The 9,814-nt window shown below is 37.9% G+C and overlaps 1 pseudogene across 1 annotated transcript; it reads left to right on the top strand.

Annotated features, from left to right (window-relative positions):
* Nucleotides 1–693: 693 nt before the first annotated feature.
* Nucleotides 694–8,034, top strand: LOC309624017 (transmembrane emp24 domain-containing protein 2 pseudogene; annotated as a pseudogene). The gene has a single exon. The product of its transcript is annotated as a transmembrane emp24 domain-containing protein 2 pseudogene (transcript).
* The last annotated feature ends 1,780 nt before the right edge of the window (nucleotides 8,035–9,814 follow it).

Genomic DNA, 9,814 nt, shown 5'->3' with positions numbered 1-9,814 from the left:
GTGCTTCAATCCCACCTACCTCACACTGCTGATCAGAAACACAGCTATGAAACAGATCTGGGGGCCTCTATTCCAACAACTAGGGAGCAGACCCAGCCCCTGACAGGGCAGTGACAACCACAGAGCAAAAGGGAGGCCCTGCTCAATATCCAGTGCAGGCTCTGGTCACCACAACATCAGTCACACCTTCTATCAAGGGGATAATGGCAGCATAAACTGAGGAAAGAAGTAGCAGACTTCTATACTAAAAACAGTCCTTGCACGAAAAAATATTAAACCCACACAGGCTACACAGGGACATTCTCACATAAAAATAGCCCTCCAAGAGTGTCTGATGGTCTGGCATTGGGGGTAAGAGCCCCCAGAGCATTTAGACTTGATGGTCAGTGGGGCTTTAGTGTAGGAGCCCCACAGGGCTGGGGGAAACAAAGACTCCACTCTTGGAGGGCACACACAAGGTCTCATGTGCACTGGGACCCAGCACAAAGCTGTACCTCCATAAGAACCTGGGCTAGACCTACCTAGGGGTTTTGGAGGGTCGCCCAGGGAGGCAAAGGTCAGCTGTAGCTCACTGTGGGGGCAAGTACACTGGTAGTAGAGGCCCCCAGGAATATTGATCAGCCTGAGCTCTCCTGGAGTCCCCAATTCAGCACCAAGACCTGGCCCCACCCTACAACCTGCAGACTCCAAGTGCTGGAAAGCCTCAGGCCATACAACCAATAAGATAGGAACACAGCCCCACCCAGCAACAGGCAGGCTGCCTAAAGTCGTGCTGAGCTCATGGCCACCTCAAAACACACTCCTTGACATGGTCCCACTCACCAGAGGGGAAAGACCCAGCTCCACCCACCAGAGGGCAGGCACCAGTACCTCCCACCAGGATGCCTAAACAAGCCTCTGGACCAACCTCAGCCACCAGGGGGCAGACACAAGAAGCAAGAAGAACTATAATCCTGCAGCCTGTGGAAAGGAAACCACAAACACAGAAAGTTAGACAAAATGAGACAACGGAGAAGTATGTTGCAGACAGTGGAACAAGAAAAAAACCACAAGAACAACTAAATGAAGAGGAGATAAGCAATCTACCTGAAAAAGAATTCAGAGTAATGATAGTAAAGACAATTCAAAATCTCAGATAAAGAATGGAGGCACAGACCAAGAAGATACAAGAAATGCTTAACAAATACATAGAAGATTTAAAGAAAAAACAAACAGAGATGAACAACACAATAACTGAAATGAAGAATGCACTAGAAGGAATCAATAGCAGAATAACTGAGACAGAACATATAAGTGACATGGAAGAAAGAGCAGTGGAAACCACTGCCACAGAACAGAATAAAGAAAAAAGAATGAAAAGAAATGAGGACAGTCTCAGGGACTTCTGGGACAACATTAAAAACACCAACATGAATCCAGGAGAATGGTTACCACTGGTGGTGGGTGGGGTGGGGTGGAGGGAGTGTTGAGGATTGGATTGAGAACGGAGATAAAAAAATAATGACAATAATGGTATAATAATGTCTAATACTTGTATAGTGGTTATATTTGTCACTGCTCTAAGTGCTTTTTGTACTTTAGCTCATTTAATCCTCACAAATCAATAGGTAGTTACTAGTACTTTCTGCATTCTACAAAGAAGGAGACCAAGTTATACTTCCTAACCATTGTACCAAATATTTCCTAAATTTAAAAAAAATAAACAAATGAAACCATGGATAAAACATTGTCAATATTTAATATCTTAAAGTAGAAAAATAGCAACATGTTTGCTTTTGCTTTTGTTTTATTTAATTTGGAAATGTAGAGGTAAATTCCAGGAGAAACAAGGGAACTTGAACTTATAGGGGTCCCAGGAGAAGAAGAGAAAGGAAAAGAGCCTGAGAAAATATTTGAAGAGATTATAGCCAAAAAATTCCCTAACATGGGAGAGGAAATGGCCACCCAAGTCCAGGAAGCACAGAGAGTCTCATACAGGATAAACCCAAGGAGGAACACACTGAGACACATATTAATCAAACTCACAAAAATTAAATACAGAGAAAAATTATTAAAAGCAACAAAGGAAAAGCAACATACAAGGGAATCCCCATAAAGTTATTGGCTGATTTTTCAGCAGAATCTACAGGCCGGAAGGGAGTGGCATGATATATCTAAAGTGATGAAAGGGAAAAACCTACAACCAAGAATACTCTACCCAGCAAGGTTCTCATTCAGATTTGAAGGAGAAATCAAAAGCTTTACAAACAAGCAAAAGCTAAGAGAATTCAGCACCACCAAACCAGCCTTACAACAAATGCTAAAGGAACTTCTCTAAGCAAGAGGGAAAAAAAGGAGGCCACAACTAGAAACAAGAAAATCACAAATGGGAAAGCTCATGAGTAAAGGCAAACATAAAGTAATAGTAGGGGATTATCATATACATATATGATATCAAAACAAGCAACCATGTAAAGAGGAGAGTACAAATGCAGGAAATGGGAAATGCATTTGAAATTAAGAGACCAGCAACTCAAAACAGCCTTGTACATATACAGACTGCTATATCAAAACTTCATGGGAACTGCAAACCATAAAACAACAATAGATACCCACACAAAAAGAAAAAGCAACCCAAACACAACACTAAAGATGGTCATCAAATCACAAGAGAAGAGAACAAAAGAAGACCAACAAAACAAAAATCCAAAACAATTGAGAAAATGGCAATAGGAACATACATACTGATAATTACCTTAAATATAAATGGATTAAATGCTCTAACCAAAAGACATAGATTGGCTGAATGGATACAAAAACAAGACCCATATATATGTTATCTACAAGAGACCCACTTCAGACCTAGGAACACATACAGACTGAAAGTGAGGGGATAGAAAAAGATATTCCTTGCAAATGAAAATCAAAAGAAAGCTGGAGTAGCAATACTCATATCAGAAAAAATAGACTTTAAAATAGAGACTGTTACAAGAGACAAGGAAGGACACTACATAAAGATCATTGGATCAATCCAAGAAGAAAATATAACAATTGTAAATATATTTGCACCCAACATAGGAGTACCTCAATATATAAGGCAAATGCTAACAGCCATAAGCGGGGAAATGGACAGCAACACAATAATAGCAGGGAAATTTAACACCCCACTTACACCAATGGACAGATCATCCAGACAGAAAATCAGTAAGGAAACACAAGCCTTAAATAACACATTAGACCAGATGGACTTAATTGCTATTTATAGAGCATTCCATCTGAAAGCAGCAGAATACACATTCTTCTCAAGTGCACATGGAATATTCTCCAGGATAGTTCACATCTTGGGCCACAAAGCAAGCCTCAGTAAATTTAAGAAAATTGAAATCATATAGGCATCTTTTCCAACCAAAATGCTATGAGATGAGAAATAAATTATAAGAAAAATCTGTAAAAAACACAAACACATGGAAGCTAAACAGTATGCTACTAAACAATCAATGGATCACTGAAGAAATCAAAGAGGAAACCAAAAAATACCTAGAGGCAATTGAAAATGAAAACACGACAATCCAAAACCTATGGAGCACAGCAAAAGCAGTTCTAAGATGGGCGTTTATAGAAATACAATCTTACCTCAGGAAACAAGAAAAATCCCAAATAAACAGTCTAACCTTATACCTAACGTAACTAGAGAAAGAAGAACAAACAAAACCTAAAGTTAGTAGAAGGAAAGAAATCATAAAGGTCAAAGCATAAATAGATTAAATAGAGATGGAGAAAACAATAGAAAAGATCAATGAAACTACAAGCTGGTTCTTTGAAAAGATAAACAAAATTGATAAACCTTTAGCTAGACTCATAAGGAAATAATGGGAGAGTGCTCAAATCAATAAAATTAGAAATGAAAAAGGAGAAGTTACAACTGATACCATAGAAATACAAGGATTATAAGAGACTACTACAAGCAGCTATACACCAATAAAATGGACAACCTAGAAGAAATGGACAAATTCTTAGAAAGGTACAAGCTTCCAAGATTGAACCAAAAAGAAATAGAAAATATGAACTGACAAATCACATGTACTAAAATCAAAACTGTGACTTTAAAACTTCCAACAAACAAAAGTCCAGGACCAGATTGCTTCACAGGCGAATTCCCTCAAACATTTAGAGAAGAAGTAATACCTATCCTCCTGATACTCCAAAAAATTTCAGAGGAAAGAACACTCCCAAGCTCATTCTATGAGCTTCAGAAACCACCCAGATACCAAAACCAGACAAAGATACCACAAAAGAAGAAAATTACAGGCCAACATCACTGATGAACATAAATGCAAAAATCCTCAAAAAAATACAGGCAACCTGAATCCAACAACAAATTAAAAGGATCATGTACCATGATCAAGTGGGATTTATCTCAGGGATGCAAGTATTCTTCAATATAAGCAAATCAAACAATTAGATACACCACATTAACAAAGAATAAAAACCATATGATCATCTCAATAGGTGCAGAAAAAGCTTTTGACAAAATTCAAAACCCATTTATGATAAAAACTATCCAGAAAGCTGGCACAGAGGGAATGTACCTCAACATAATAAAGGCCACATACAACAAACTCACAGCTCACATCATTCTCAGTGGTGAAAACTGAAACCGTTTCCTCTAAGATCAGGAATAAGACAAAGATGTCCACTCTCACCACTTTTATTCAACATAGTTTTGGAGGTTCTAGCCACAGCAATCAGAAAAGAAAAAGAAATAAAAGGAGTCCAAACTGGAAAAGAAGTAAAACTATCACTGTTTGCAGATGACATGATACTATACATAGAAAATCCTACAGACTCTACCAGAAAACTACTAGAGCTCATCAATGAATTTGGTAAAGTTGCAGGATACAAAATTAATACACAGAAATCTGCTGCATTTCTATACACTAACAACAAAAGATCAGAAACAGAAATTAAGGAAACAATCCCATTTACCATCGCATCAAAAAGAATAAAATAGCTAGGAATAAACCTACCTAAGGAGGCAAAAAACCTGTACTCTGAAAGCTCTGAGACACTGATAAAACAAATGAAAGATGACACAAATAGATGAAGAGATACACCATGTTCTTGGATGGGAAGAATCAATATTGTCAAAATAACTATCTTATCCAAAGCACTCTACAGATTCAATGCAATCTCTATCAAATTACCAATGACTTTTTTCACAGAATTAGAACAAAAATTTTACAATTTGTATGGAAACACAAAAGACCCCGAATAGCCCATGCAAACTTGAGGAAGAAAAACGGAGCTGAAGGAATCAGGCTCCCTGACTTCAGACTATACTACAAATCTACAGTAATCAAAACAGTTTGTTACTGGCACAGAAACAGAAATATAGATTAATGGAACACTATAGAAACTCCAGAGATAAACCCATGCACCTATGGTCAACTAATCTATGACAAAGGAGGCAAGAATATACAATGGAGAAAAGACAGCCTCTTTAATAAGTAGTGCTGGGAAAACTGAACAGCTACATGTAAAAGAATGAAATTAGAACACTCCCTAACACCATAAACAAAAATAAGCTCAAAATGTATTAAAGACCTAAATGTAAGGCCAGATACTATACAACTCTTAGGGGAAAACATAGGCAGAACATTCTCTGACATAAATTGCAGGAATATCTTTTTTGATCCACCTCCTACAGTACGGAAAATAAAAACAAAAATAAACAAATGGGACCTAATGAAACTTAAAAGCTTTTGCACAGCAAAGGAAACCATAAACAAAAAGAAAAGACAACCCATAGAATGGGAGAAAACATTTGCTAATGAAGTGACAGACAAGGGGTTAATCTCCAAAATATACAAAGCACCTCATGCAGCTCAATATAAAAAAAAATGACCCAATCAAAAAATGGGCAGACAATCTAGATGGACATTTCTCCAAAGAAGACATACAGATGGCCAAAAAGCACATGAAAAGATGCTCAACATCACTAATCATTCGAGAAATTCAAATCAAAACTACAAAGAGGTATCACCTCACACCGGTGAGAATAGCCATCATCAAAAAATCTACAAACAGTAAGTGCTGAAGAGGGTGTGGAGAAAAGGGAACCCTCCTACACTGTTGGTTGTAATGTAAATTGGTACAAACATTATGGAGAACAGTATGGAGGTTCCTTAATAACTAAAGATAGAGCTACCATATGATCCAGCAATCCCACTCCTGGGCATATATCTGGAGAATATACTTGAAAAGTACACATGCTACTTTGAAAAGATACATGCTAAAGCAACTATACTCCAACAAAAATTAATTTTAAAAATATAAAATAAGATACATGCACCCCAATGTTCATTGCAGTACTATTTATGATAGCCAAGACATGGAAGCAACCTAAATGTCCATCGACAGATGAATGGATAAAGAAAATGCGATATATAACTAAGCCATAAAAAAATAAAAAGAATGAAATAATGCCATTTGCTGCAACATGGATGGACCTAGAGATTGTCATATTGAGTGAAGTAAGTCAGACAGACAAAGACAAATATCATATGATATTGCCTATATGTGGAATCTAAAAAAAAATGGTACAAATGAACTTATTTACAAACAGAAATAGAGTCACAGATGTAGAAAACAAACTTATGGGCTGAGGTGGCGGCAGCTGAGATGACCCCGGTGGCGGCGGTGACGGTGGCTCTGGAGGTCGCAGTCCTGGTCCTGGTTTCGGCCCCAACCCCAATATGGTGACGCTCGCTGAGCTGCTGGTGCTCCTGGCCGCCATCCTGGCCATGGCCTCGGACTACTTCGTCAGCACTGACGCGCATGCAGAGGAGTGCTTCTTCAAGCGGGTCACCTCGGGCACCAAGATGGGCCTCATCTTCGAGGTGGCTGAGGGCGTCTTCCTGGACATGGACGTGGAGAGTACAGGGCCTGATAATAAAGGAATTTATAAAGGAGACTGGGAGTCCAGTGGGAAATACACATTTGCTGCTCACATGGATGGAACATGTAAGTTTTGTTTTAGCAAAAGGATGTCCAACATGACTCCAAAAATAGTGATGTTCACCACTGATATTGAGGAGGCCCCCAAAGGACAAGACATGGAAACAGAAGCTCACCAGAACAAGCTAGAAGAAATGATTAATGAGCTCACAGTGGCGCTGACAGCTGTAAAGCATGAACAGGAATACATGGAAGTTCGGGAGAGAATACACAGAGCAATCAATGACAGCACAAACAGCAGAGTGGTCCTTTGATCCTTCTTTGAAGCTCTTGTTCTAGTTGCCATGACATTGGGACAGATCTACTACCTGAAGAGATTGTGTGTGTGTGTGTGTGTTTTCTTCTTTAATCTGTTAATGTGGTGAATCACATTATTTTTAGAGTTAAAATAATCTGTATTCTGGAAAAGCCCAACATGGTTATCATATATTATTACCATTTTTATGTATTGCTAGTTTGTGTGTCCTAATATATTTTTTTAATTTTTGAATTTAATTTAATTTATTTTTTTATACAGCAGGTTCTTATTAGTCATCAATTTTATACACATCAGTGTATACATGTCAATCCCAATCGCCTAATTCAGCACACCACCATCCCCACCCCACCGCGGCTTTCCCCCCTTAGTGTCCATACGTTTGTTCTCTACATCTGTGTCTCAATTTCTGCCCTGCAAACCAGTTCATCTGTACCATTTTTAGAGGTTCCACATACATGTGTTTATATACGATATTTGTTTTTCTCTTTCTGACTTACTTCACTCTGTATGACAGTCTCTAGATCCATCCACATCTCAACAAATGACCCAATTTTGTTCCTTTTTATGGCTGAGTAATATTCCATTGTATATATGTACCACAACTTCTTTATCCATTCATCTGTCAATGGGCATTTAGGTTGTTTCCATGACCTGGCTATTGTAAATAGTGCTGCAATGAACATTGGGGTGCATGTGTCTTTTTGAATTATGGTTTTCTCTCGGTATATGCCCAGTAGTGGGATTGCTGGATCATACGGTAATTCTATTTTTAGCTTTTTAAGGAACTTCCATATTGTTCTCCATAGTGGTTGTATCAATTTACATTCCCACCAACAGTGCAAGAGGGTTCCCTTTTCTCCACCCTCTCCAACATTTGTTGTTTGTAGATTTTCTGATGATGCCCATCCTAACTGGTGTGAGGTGATACCTCATGTAGTTTTGATTTGCATTTCTCTAATAATTAGTGATGTTGAGAAGCTTTTCATGTGCTTCTTGGCTATCTGTATGTCTTCTTTGGAGAAATGTCTATTTAGGTCTTCTGCCCATTTTTGGATTGGGTTGTTTGTTTTCTTAATATTGAGCTGCATGAGCTGTTTATATATTTTGGAGATTAATCCTTGTCCATTGATTCATTTGCAAATATTTTCTCCCATTCTGAGGGTTGTCTTTTCGTCTTGTTTATGGTTTCCTTTGCTGTGCAAAAGCTTTGAAGTTTCATTAGGTCCCATTTGTTTTTGTGTTTATTTCCATTACTCTAGGAGGTGGATCAAAAAAGATGTTGCTGTGATTTATGTCAAAGAGTGTTCTTCCTATGTTTTCCTCTAAGAGTTTTATAGTGTCCGGTCTTACATTTAGGTCTCTAATCCATTTTGAGTTTATTTCTGTGTATGGTGTTAGGGAGTGTTCTAATTTCATTCTTTTACATGTAGCTGTCCAGTTTTCCCAGCACTACTTATTGAAGAGACTGTCTTTTCTCCATTGTATATCCTTGCCTCTTTTGTCATAGATTAGTTGACCATAGGTGCGTGGGTTTATCTCTGGGCTTTCTATCTTGTTCCATTAATCTATGTGTCTGTCTTTGTGCCAGTACCATATTCTCTTGATTACTGTAGCTTTGTAGCATAGTCTGAAGTCAGGGAGTCTGATTCTTCCAGCTCCGTTTATTTCCCTCAAGACTGCTTTTGCTATTCGGGGTCTTTTGTGTCTCCATACAAATTTTAAGATTTTTTGTTCTAGTTCTGTAAAAAAATGCCATTGGTAATTTGATAGGGATTGCATTGAATCTGTAGATTACTTTGGGTAGTATACTCATTTTCACAATACTGATTCTTCCAATCCAAGAACGTGGTATATCTCTCCATCTGTTGGTATCATCTTTAATTTCTTTCATCAGTGTCTTATAATTTTCTGCATACAGGTCTTTTGTCTCCCTAGGTAGGTTTATTCCTAGGTATTTTATTCTTTTTGTTGCAATGGTAAATGGGAGTGTTTCCTTAATTTCTCTTTCAGATTGTTCATCATTAGTGTATAGGAATGCAAGAGATTTCTGTGCATTAATTTTGTATCCTGCAACTTTACCAAATCCATTGATTAGCTCTAGTAGTTTTCTGGTGGCATCTTTAGGATTCTCTATGTATAGTATCATGTCATTTGCAAACAGTGACAGTTTTAGTTCTTCTTTTCCAATTTGTATTCCTTTTATTTCTTTTTCTTCTCTGACTGCCATGGCTAGGACTTCCAAAACTATGTGGAATAATAGTGGTGAGAGTGGACATCCTTGTCTTGTTCCTGATCTTAGAGGAAATTCTTTCAGTTTTTCACCACTGAGAATGATGTTTGCTGTGGGTTTGTCGTATATGGCCTTTATTATGTTGAGGTAGGTTCCCTCTCTGCCCACTTTCTGGAGAGTTTTTATCATAAATGAGTGTTGACTTTGGTCAAAAGCTTTTCCTGAATCTATTGAGATGATCATATGGTTTTTCTTCTTCTATTTATTAATATGGTGTATCACATTGATTGATTTGCATATATTGAAGAATCCTTGCATCCCTGGGATAA

Source organism: Balaenoptera borealis, assembly GCF_965194805.1.
Source record: "Balaenoptera borealis genome assembly, chromosome: 2".
NCBI classification, from domain to species: Eukaryota; Metazoa; Chordata; class Mammalia; order Artiodactyla; family Balaenopteridae; genus Balaenoptera; species Balaenoptera borealis.
Note: the sequence above shows the minus strand (reverse complement) of the source record. Positions and strands in the feature narration are given on the sequence as shown.